The sequence below is a fragment of the Psammomys obesus genome, unplaced genomic scaffold (genome assembly GCF_907164565.1).
Source record: "Psammomys obesus unplaced genomic scaffold, mPsaObe1.curated_primary_1811, whole genome shotgun sequence".
Taxonomy (NCBI): domain Eukaryota; kingdom Metazoa; phylum Chordata; class Mammalia; order Rodentia; family Muridae; genus Psammomys; species Psammomys obesus.
Genome location: NW_026591086.1, coordinates 34,337,664 through 34,348,270, shown reverse-complemented (window position 1 = coordinate 34,348,270; position 10,607 = coordinate 34,337,664). Strand labels below are relative to the sequence as shown.

Here is a 10,607-nt window from a genome sequence, read left to right as displayed (position 1 = left end):
AAGAAAGAAAGAAAGAAAGAAAGAAAGAAAGAAAGAAAGAAAGAAAGAAAGAAAGAAAGAAAGAAAGAGGAAGGAAGGAAGGAAGGAAGGAAGGAAGGAAGGAAGGAAGGAAGGAAGGAAGGAAGAAAACCCTATATTCAAAGAAACATAACATAAGGAGCTCCCTATTTAAAAAAAAAAAGACATATATAGACAGTCACACAGACAGACACATTTTTGGATGGAACAGGGGACTTCAACAAACAAGTTCTAACAGGCTTCAAAGTTTCAAAAATACACACCTATTCACCTACCTACATACACACATACATAGACAATCAGACATATAAACATACAAACAATCTTATAGAGAGACAATACATTACATAAATACATACTTACAACTGATGGGTGAAGCAAACTCCAGCAGGCTTCATCAAACACTTTAGCTTGATGAATATAATTTTATAATTATATCTTGGGTTTTTATGTCATCTATGAAAAAATACCTCATTCATAAATAGATGCAATCATTATATGGAAAGGGAGTTTTGGTAGGACTGTTGATTCTAAATTCTTTAATTAGAACTATATCTAAGTAGACACTTTTGTTCAATGTGAGTTTAAAGCAGTGTGTTTATCTATACGCTCATTACGAGTTGTGAGACAACTATCTTTTTCTTAGTTCAAATGTGCATTATGTGTTCAAAGCAAGAGATTTTTTTATCTCAAGATTTTTCTAAGAGACAGTTAGCTGTCTTGTCTTTTACAGGTAACCATTTATTCTTTGTTCCTGTATTCATGTGTTCTTTCTTATCGTGGTGTATACCTGGGCCTTCTCCTTTAACTAAACCTAGAATAAATATATTTCCTTGATTATTAATTTTTTCAATCTCGTTTTTCTTCCTGGTTTGGTTCAAGTGGTTTACAGAGCTTTCAAATAATTTTCAGGAGGGCAGAAGTCACTAGCATCAGTTCAGGAAATCATCATCAGGAATTATAAAATCATCTTCACAAGATACTGCAGGAAATCTGCCCAACACAGAGAATAGCACCTATGGCAGTGAGGGACTCCCTATTCCATGTCAGGGATTTATGAGGGACACAGGAATGATAAACATCAAAAGGAAAACTAGCAGCAATAAACAGTGTAAAGGAAAAAAAAAATCTCTGGGGCTTTGACTAAGCCAGAGATTCGCCAGTTGTGCAAAAATGATCGGGCTTCCTCTAGGAAGCCCACTTGCATGCTTCTGCCAATCCAGCATGGAAATGTTTCCAACACATCAGTGTATACTTATTAGTATAGGCAGAAAGACTGTTTTGCCCATCCCTTTGATTCTTCTGTAATCTAGCATAATCCATGAAACACAAGACAAAGGTACACACATATACCAACACATAAATACACATACACATACAAATCTGTATAAAAAACATACATGGAGCACACACATACAAACACACACAAATACACACAGAGACATATACATACACAAACAGACACACACACATACACACTAATGTGTAAACAATCATACACACATTCACACATGTATACACACAGACACACACTTACACATGCATGTAGACACATACACACAACCACAATACATGATCACACACATACATACACATATTGACTTTGGACAACTACAAAGAAAAGCATGATTCTATTGGCTGGCGTTAGAAATTTCTATGAAGGTAGTTGGAGAAAACTTAGAAAAGCATCAAGATTTAACCTGTATGAGGAAACAAGAATAAATGCCATGATGAGAAGAATATGTTTTTTTCTCTAGAAACCTTTTCCTTAGGTGCCTTTAAGTGTTTTTATTTGCTTTCAATTTTTTAAAAATCAAACCAAGTGTTAATTTTTATTGTATACATGGCAGGAGCATATTCTATATGTTATGGAAAATGAGAAATTAAAATCTCTTAAAGGACAATTGATCCAGGAAGTAGTTTCTAGTAGTAAAATGTTCTATAACATTTGACTTTGTTGATGAGATTAATGGTTTTTGTTTGTTATATTTATTCTCATATTTAACCTGTTTATTAGAAATTGCAGTTTCAATTAGTTTAAGATTGACATTGTATTTTAAGTGGTTTTTTAATTCATTGATTAAACAGGATATTTACAAATACGCTTTTCAATATGTGTATGTAAAGAAACATGTTGTGTAAAGAGATATTAGCTTCATGGATTGATATATTAATGCATTTGATTGCGAAGTTCTTTTGTTTCTTTTACCAAATAATTACATACTGTGTATATCTATCTTATTTGTATATATGTGCCTTTTTTAAATGATCTGGATGTGGAGTATATTTATGCTCATATATCACTATATATTTAACATATTTTAAAATTGACGTTAACCATTTGCTAAATTGAAATAACAAATAAATAAAACAAGAAACATTAAATAAAGAGGCAAGATGGCCCTTATAATCAGTGGAAAGAGCAACATTGACCTCTAGTGGCCAAAACGTATAATATCAGTCATGTATGGATCGCAAAGGTGGCTGCTTTTATTCAGTAGTTTTCTCCATTCTCAAATACAAAGATTAATTTTTGAAAATAATTATTACTCTAAACTAGAATCTTATTATCCCCCACATAATATTAACCGAATGGAAAGAAAATCTTTGATTTACATATTTATTATAATTTATCTACTATAGTTTTTACAAGCAAATATAAGCAGGACTATTCTACTAACAATTCATGTGAGAGATGACATCACTTATATTTTGTATCTTCAAGGCATGCTTAATTTACCACTAGGTTTTAAAGGGCTCCTGATTTAAGTGCTAGGCAGTTGGAAATGTGTCTAACATCTCTCTCTGGTGTAGAGTTTACTCATTTCACACAGAGAGAGGCAAATTTTTAAAATATCAAAAAGGTTCTTAGGCTGAACCTGAGAAAACCCTGTTCGTGACTACAGAACAGTGGCTACAAGTTAACAAAACATAAACCCAGATGTCGGTTCAAAGGTACCATTCTCACATATATTACTCTATTTAATTCCTTAGCCACTGATCTAAACCAGATACTACAAGGCACATGTAGAATATTTATTGAGAAATATCCAATACTTTTTTGTTTCCCTTGTTTCATTATGTAGGGTTTTTTTTTTTCTTTTTCTTTATCTTACTTTCTTTTTTGTGTAGGAAACAAGATCTTGCTGTGAATTACTAGTTGAGCATGAACTTCTGGCTTTCCTGCTTCAGACCCCGCAGTGTTAAGACTGCAAGCTGTTATTTATACAAAGTGTCCACTTTTCTGAAGAGAAAGGAGGAGTGAATGGGGGTGAGTGGAAGAACTGGGAAGGGGGGGGAAAGAAGCTGCAGTTGGGATGTAAAGTAAATAAATTAATTAATTTAAAAAATACCTTAGTTGAAAAATTTTTGAGGAAATTTTGAACATAGAGCAATAGATAGTTAACTAAAAAACCTGAATAAATACAATTTATATGTAAATTTAAAATATTTTGTAAAACACAAAAATGTTTAAAGATAAACCCGAGGTTCATTACACAGAGAAGCATCAGGATGTGTGTGTGTGTGAGATCCTGAGGCCGAACACAGACACTTGTGGTTGAGAAACAGGAAGGAAAGGTTAACTCTGGTGCTAAACTTTGTTCGTGTTTCCTTATTAAACTGTAAATGCAAACCTAAATTAGTCTAGAATCAGAAGGTCAATTTTAGATCAGACAAATGGAAGAATTTTGAGTGTGGGACATTTTGCCATATGGGATAACAGTATGTGGCTGGGGCCAACCACGTCCCACTGGGCAAGAGTGTGGAGAGCTGTTTAATACCTGTTAAACACATCCACCGAAGCCCTCACTGGTGTTTAAGAGTCACATTGCTCCACAGCTGTTACATCATGTCCCCCGAAGAACCACAGAATGCCAAGACCCACTGCAGTCATGTCTTGAGAGATCACCTGCCATACTTTACCCAAAGAGGATTTGTCACAAAACATTTCCTACGCTACATTTGTACACAAATTTCAGGTGAGTCTTTAAGTCGTTATAGTTATATAGTTTTATGTAATTAACTCTCACATGAAAGAAGTACACAGGAATAATATACTAATGGAATCTATAATATTGCTGCTATTGGAACTTTATTCTCACAAAACACCCTCTGAATGCTGAATAAAAGTCTATTTTGAGTGGTCATCTCACTGCATAAATAAAATGCAAGGACACCTTTCAATTTCTATTGTTTTTTATTTTTTGGATCAAAATATAAATACATTTCTCCTTCCCTTTTCTATATCTAAGTGTTCTCCTTATTCTCTTTCAAATCCATGAATGTTTTTCTTCAAGTAATACTATGTCTCATAGTCACATTTCAATCCAAATATACACTGCTTATTCACGGCTATCCCTTGATAAGCTCCCTCTGTCTAACTTCTCTGACTGAATGCATCTGTTCACTATACTCTGTAGTATATAATCATGCGTAACCTTTATATCAACGAAAATCTAGGACCTACTAACAAGAAAAAATATGTAACATTTATCTTATTGAGACTAACTTTAAAATAAATTATGGTTGTATACATTTTCTAATATTAGAGCAGGCATGATTTTGAATATTATTTTTAATATGCAGAGATTTTTGTTTTGTTTCTGCTGTGAAAGACTACATGTGTCAGTTTGATTTAATAATTAATAAGCTTTCAGTTGTTTCTGATTAAATCACTGCTGAAAGACATGCCATTAAGTAATTCTTAAAAATTAACTCCTTATAGTGTAATTTTTGCTTCCCCCTTCTCTTTCTTCCCTCCAAACACTCACAAAAAAAAAAAACCCTTCTTGCTATTTTTTAAATTCTTGACCGCTTTTTCTTTAATCAATTGTTTTTACATGCATATTTGCCTATATAGGCATACTATTAAATAAAACCTGCTCAGTCTGTATAATGTTACATGCATATATGTTTTTCGGACTGACCATTTGGCATTGAAAATCAATCTGGTGTGTTCTTCACTGGAGAAGACTTTGTTCATATCTCAGCATTCTTTAGTTGCCTGTAGTTCTGCTTCACTGTCTCTCCTCTCTCTTTCTTGTTTCACTTTCTGTCTTTCACTTTTGCTAACTTGGTGATTCCCTACTCATTGTAAATCTCCCCCTCCCTCTTTTTTTTCATAAACTAAGAAAATGGAGGAATGTTTACATTTCAATGCACTATTATATTCTCATATAGTTAAGCAATTTGTTTCATCATATCCTAATAGTTTTTATATTTCAGTATTTTGGTAATTTATGAGAATGACTACAGGAACCAGCCTGGGGCAACAAATAGGTTTGAAGAATGTCCAAACCCTGAAATCTTGTCTTGAGACCAACATGGGTAGGGCTGCTCCCACTTCCCTACATAGCTTTATGTCCCCCATCTCTGCCACACTTGAGGTGATCAAATAGCCTGGCAGCCAAGGTATGGGTTAAATTTCCACTCTATTTGTCCTGCAAGCATCTGGAATTCCTCTTCACACAACTAGTGCATTCCCAGGAACTTGGCCCCAGCCAATGATGTACACTCCACCTCAAAGATTCCACCTACTCCACAAAGGATTAAATAGCCTTTGTCCCCTCCTCTCCCAATTAAATTAACTGTCTCACCCTGAGAAGGCTGTATCTTGGACACTCACCACCGATTGAGATTTTGTATTTCATCCACCTACCTGAGGTAGGTAGGCTCTTTTCCCTCCAGTCCAGCTCGTTTGCAGCAAGTTTGTATACATTGGAAGGGGAAGCAGACACAGGTGGCAAATTAATATTGAGCCAAAATATTTGATGCACAAATTGAAGTCTTTAATTACATTTAATTGATTCTGCAATGATTGTTCACATCTCTCTAGACTAACACCATTGCGAGACTGACTATAAACCTCCATAACTTATCAAAGATCTTTTTTTAATTTAAATGACTGCATGTCTTTCTTTATGATGATTTTTTGAGAAATACCTCTTTTATCAAATGCAACATAACATCTAAACATAATAATGACATCCAAAGGCTAACTATTGTATAAGGTAGTGTAGCAAATATTTTGATGCATTAAAATAAAAATATGTTTACAAATTTATGTAGCATAATTTATGTAGAGAGTTTTATTTTAAGATTAATAAAAGTGTATGGTATACACAATAAATTATCACCAAATATGCCAATTTCTACTTGCAGGATGATATAGGAAAAATGATTAGATTTCCAACAAGTTTCTCTTCACTGGCATCACCCTAATGTGAAACAATTTTTTTCTCACAAAATATAATCAATATTAATAAGCTGTACATTCTCTATCCTGACCAGAAAGCCCTTCTACCCTTAGCTAACACAATGTTTTAATCATAAAAGTGGTAAATATAATCTTTGACAATGGCTTATTAGGACCTAAAAGAATATGCCACACATGCTTTTCCTATTGCAATAAGTAAGTTTGATTTACCTGGGGAACTCTAGGAAATGGGTCAAACTTTGTCCTAAGACATGTTGAGTTTTACAAGAGGTGCTTCACAAATTTGGAGAACTGCTCAGTTTGTAAAAGTTCTCTGCACTTGGCTACACAGAGTTGTACCAGTACAATGCGTCATCATCTTTGATATCAAATCAGGAGAAAGCCTATTTGCCACCTCATAACTTCCACTTACAATGAAATAAAAGTGAACTATTCAAAAATTGCCCTATAATAAACACAGCAGTAGTGTATGTCTTAGAAGTTTTAAGACATTTAAATTCTAGGGACTTAGGTTATTAATATTTCAATAGCCCTGACTGTGAAAACAGCAGCATATTAAACAACAACAATCTGGCAAGATATATATATATTTTTTAATTTAATTTAATTTTATTAATTACACTTTATTCACTTTGTATCCCCCCATAAGCCCCTCCCCCTTCCCCTCCCTCCTCCCCTCCCACCCCCTTCTTTACGCATGCCCCTCCCCAAGTCCACTGATGGGGGAGATCCTCCTCTCCTTCCTTCTGATCTTAGTCTATCAGATCACATCATGAGTGGCTGCATTGTCATCTTCTGTGGCCTGGTAAGGCTGCTCCCCCCTCAGGGGGAGGTGATCAAAGAGCAGGCAATCAGATTATGTCAGAGGCAGTCCCTCTTCCCATTACTATGGAACCCACTTGGACACTAAACTGCCATGGGCAAGATCTGGCAATATATATTAATTGATATCTTCTAACAAGCTTCTCCAGAGCATCTTTAGTAGTTTTACCACCTTTTGGTTTGACCATAGGCTACAGGGTACTGTGATTAAACAGAAGCAATTTGAACATATACTGCCTTTTTATCTCAGTGAAGATCAAATTTAGTAGGAAGAGAGACTATCAATGCAGTTGTTTTTAACATGTATGAGATCTTATATGTTTCTGAAGAATTGGATTTTTACACACTTTAATATTTTTATACTATTGTTTTTTATTGTTGAATAATGCAAGAAATAGAATTTTAGAATGACACAGAATTTTAAGTGGGTTGTTTCAAAAGAATTTTTTTAAAGTTCATTCTAATATTCAAGAATTACAATACTAAGATGCCTCCTGTAAGGTTGCTTTAAAACACTTGCTTTTCTTTTAAAGATCACTGTTGTTCACATAATTCATGAAGAGACACTGCTTTTCTTGACCAGTTAAATTTAATAGTTCTTGAACACAGTTCTTGTTTCTTGAGTTCATCAAGAAAACAAAAGGTTCTATCTGAAGCAATAATGTATTTTCCCTAAAGAACAAACTCTATTGCTAAGAACATTTGCTCAGCAAGCACGAGAGCATGAGTCTGAATTCCCAGCTCTCACAGAAAAATGTTTGACCCTGCTTCCATGATACTGCAATATCACCACTTGGGGAAGATATGGTTAGATCTTGACAGGTAGATGGTACTCATCTAGTTTATCTAAAATGATGAGAGATTTTTGTTCAGTCAGAAACCCTGTCTCAAGGCCATAGGCAGAGAATGTAGAAGAGGACAAAAGATGTCCCACTCTAGCCTCTACATTTGCACTCATGGACACAGACACCACTCAACTCACATATGTACAACACATACACATGATACAAACACAAAGATGAAAATAACAAGAGCAGGTCACATACATTTCATAGCTAATTTTCTCATGGGCCACAGAGAAGACTCAGTGGTTGCATGCCCGTTCATCTAGCAGAAGAGCAAGATTAAATTTTCTGGACGTACAAATAGACTCACATTGCTTTATACCTCCAGTGACAGGAAGCATCTTCTGGCTTCCCAGCACATGGGTGGTACATATTCATATATTTAGGCAAAAAATCCATTCACAAAACAAAAATAGATTGTTTCAAAGGTCTTTAAAGTGGCTTTTAGCTTGTCAAGTGCTGCTCAGTATGACATTTCACTTAAAAAAATTAATGAAAAACATTAAAGAGTTTGCAAACACTTTCACTCTTAAAAAATACTTTTAATCAGTTCTTTGTGAATTTCCCATCATGCATCATAATCCCATGCATCTCCCCTTCCCCTCATACCTGTCCTCCACCCTTGCAACCTCACCCTGGCCACAGAGAGAAAAATCTCCTGGAAGCTGTAGTGTCACAATGTGTTCCACAGTATGCACTTGTGTCCGCACTTCTTTGCTTGCAAATTTTGATTTCAATGAGTTGATGGTCTGGGAAGAGACCTCTAGCTTCCGCTAGACTGGACTGGAACCTCACTGGGTCTCCTGTTGGATATCGTGTTGTTGCCCTGTGTCATGGGCATTCTATTGTAATTTTGGTTTGTAGGACATGCCCCATCACGCACGACAGGATTTCATTAATGGCATAGATGTTGGCGTGGCCCAACTTAAAGCCCTCGGTCTGGGCCTGAGAGGTCTTTGAGCGAGTCAGCTTACCAGCTTTCCTGCACCAACACCACTGGGGGTTTCTTCTGCCCAGCCCTAGCACACCTATTCAATGCTCCAGACAGCAAGAGACTCAGTCCCCATCTTGGGAACAGGTCAGTGCCTACGTGGCTCCTCCCTGCTGGTTGTCTCAGGCTTTTTCAGGAAAAGTTAGGCTACTAATAATTATTCAGATGTTCACAGTTCAGAAGAGCAGCAGTAGACATAGGCTCTCTCCTCTCTGCCACCTCCTGACACACACATGACACAGCAGACACACCTTTGATGCTTCCAGCGGCAGTGAATGTTGCCACTCTTTTCTGGGGGAGCCGGGGTTTAAAACAGATTTATTACATTTCTTTTATTGTTTTTATTATTATTTTATTTTTACAATTTATTCATTTTATATCCCAATTATAGCCCCGTCTCTCAACTCTTTCCTGTACCACCCTCTCTCCCTTTCCCTATCCTCCTAGTCCACTGAAAGGAGGAGTTCTCCTCCCCCGCTATATGCACCTAGCTTACCAAGTCTCATCAGGACTGCCTGGATCCTCTTCCCTCTGGACTGGCAAGGCCGGATCACCAGGGGCAAGTGATCAAAGAGTTCATGACAGAAGCAGCCCCTGCTTCTTTTACTCTGAGACCCACATGGAGACTGAGCTACCTATAGGCTACATCTGAGCAGAGAGTCTAGGTCCTCCCTATATGTGGTCCTTGGTTGGTCTATCAGTCTCTGCAAGAAACCCTGGTCTCAGCTTTTTGGCTTTGTTGGTCCTTCTATTCATCCCACCCGCTTCTTCCATATGATCCCTGTGCTCTGCCCAAAGTTTGTTGGGGAGTCTCAGCATCTACTTCAAGTCCCTATTGGGTGGGGCCTTTCAGAGTATCTTCTATAGAAGGCTCCCATCTTTTTTTTTTTTTTTTTTTTTTTTTTTATCCACAGGTCATTCACTTGTATCCCAGCTGTAGCCCCTACCCTCCTTCCCTCTTTCCCTCCCAATCTCACCCTCCCTCCCTCATCTCCTCCCTGCTCCCTTCCAAGTCCACTGATAGGGAAGGTCCTCCTGCCCTTCCACCTGACCCTAGCTTATCAGGTATCTTCAGGACAGCCTTGCTAGGCCACAGATAAGGACATTGAAGGCTCCCATCTTGTTTCCACTCTTCTACTGCTTCTAGTGTCACTCTTGATGATGTAAATATTTTCAGACTTGAAGAACAAATGAGTCTCTTATCACTGCCTTTAGTCCTTAAGAGAATGTGCAGTTTTGCCTCCGTGGTGGCTCTGGAGAATGACAACTCAGTGTTACATATCAATAAAATGCTTCACTCGAGTGGCCAGTTTCAGTTTCATTCAGCCATTTTCCAGAAATTAGACCCTCCAGCGAAGAATTTGCTTGATGTTTATCACTCAAGAGTTGTAATGCTAAGGCCATTTACTCACCCACATAGGCTTTTCCAACATAAAATTTGTAATTATACAATATTTGTAGAATTATTATAGAATTGAGTGACTGAAATCAAGAGCAGGCATAAAGAAAGAAATGTCACAGGCTTATGTATGTGGCCCATAACTTTGCATCTCCACAACAGTGCTACTAGTCAAGGAAAAAAGAGCTTTCTTCTTGGTATGTGTGAATAAAAAAAGAAAAAAAAAGTTACTATTGTGAAGCTGAAGAGATAGTTCAATGGTCTAAAGAAGCTTTTGCTCTTGCAGAGGTCCGGGTTTGTTTTCCAGCACACTAG

General features: G+C 36.7%; 1 non-coding gene across 1 annotated transcript; it reads right to left on the bottom strand.

The window, feature by feature from the left end:
- Positions 1–9,031: 9,031 nt before the first annotated feature.
- On the bottom strand, positions 9,032–9,166 carry LOC129679078 (small nucleolar RNA SNORA17). The gene has a single exon (XR_008720503.1). It is a non-coding gene; the product is annotated as a small nucleolar RNA SNORA17 (small nucleolar RNA).
- Between the last annotated feature and the right edge of the window lie 1,441 nt (positions 9,167–10,607).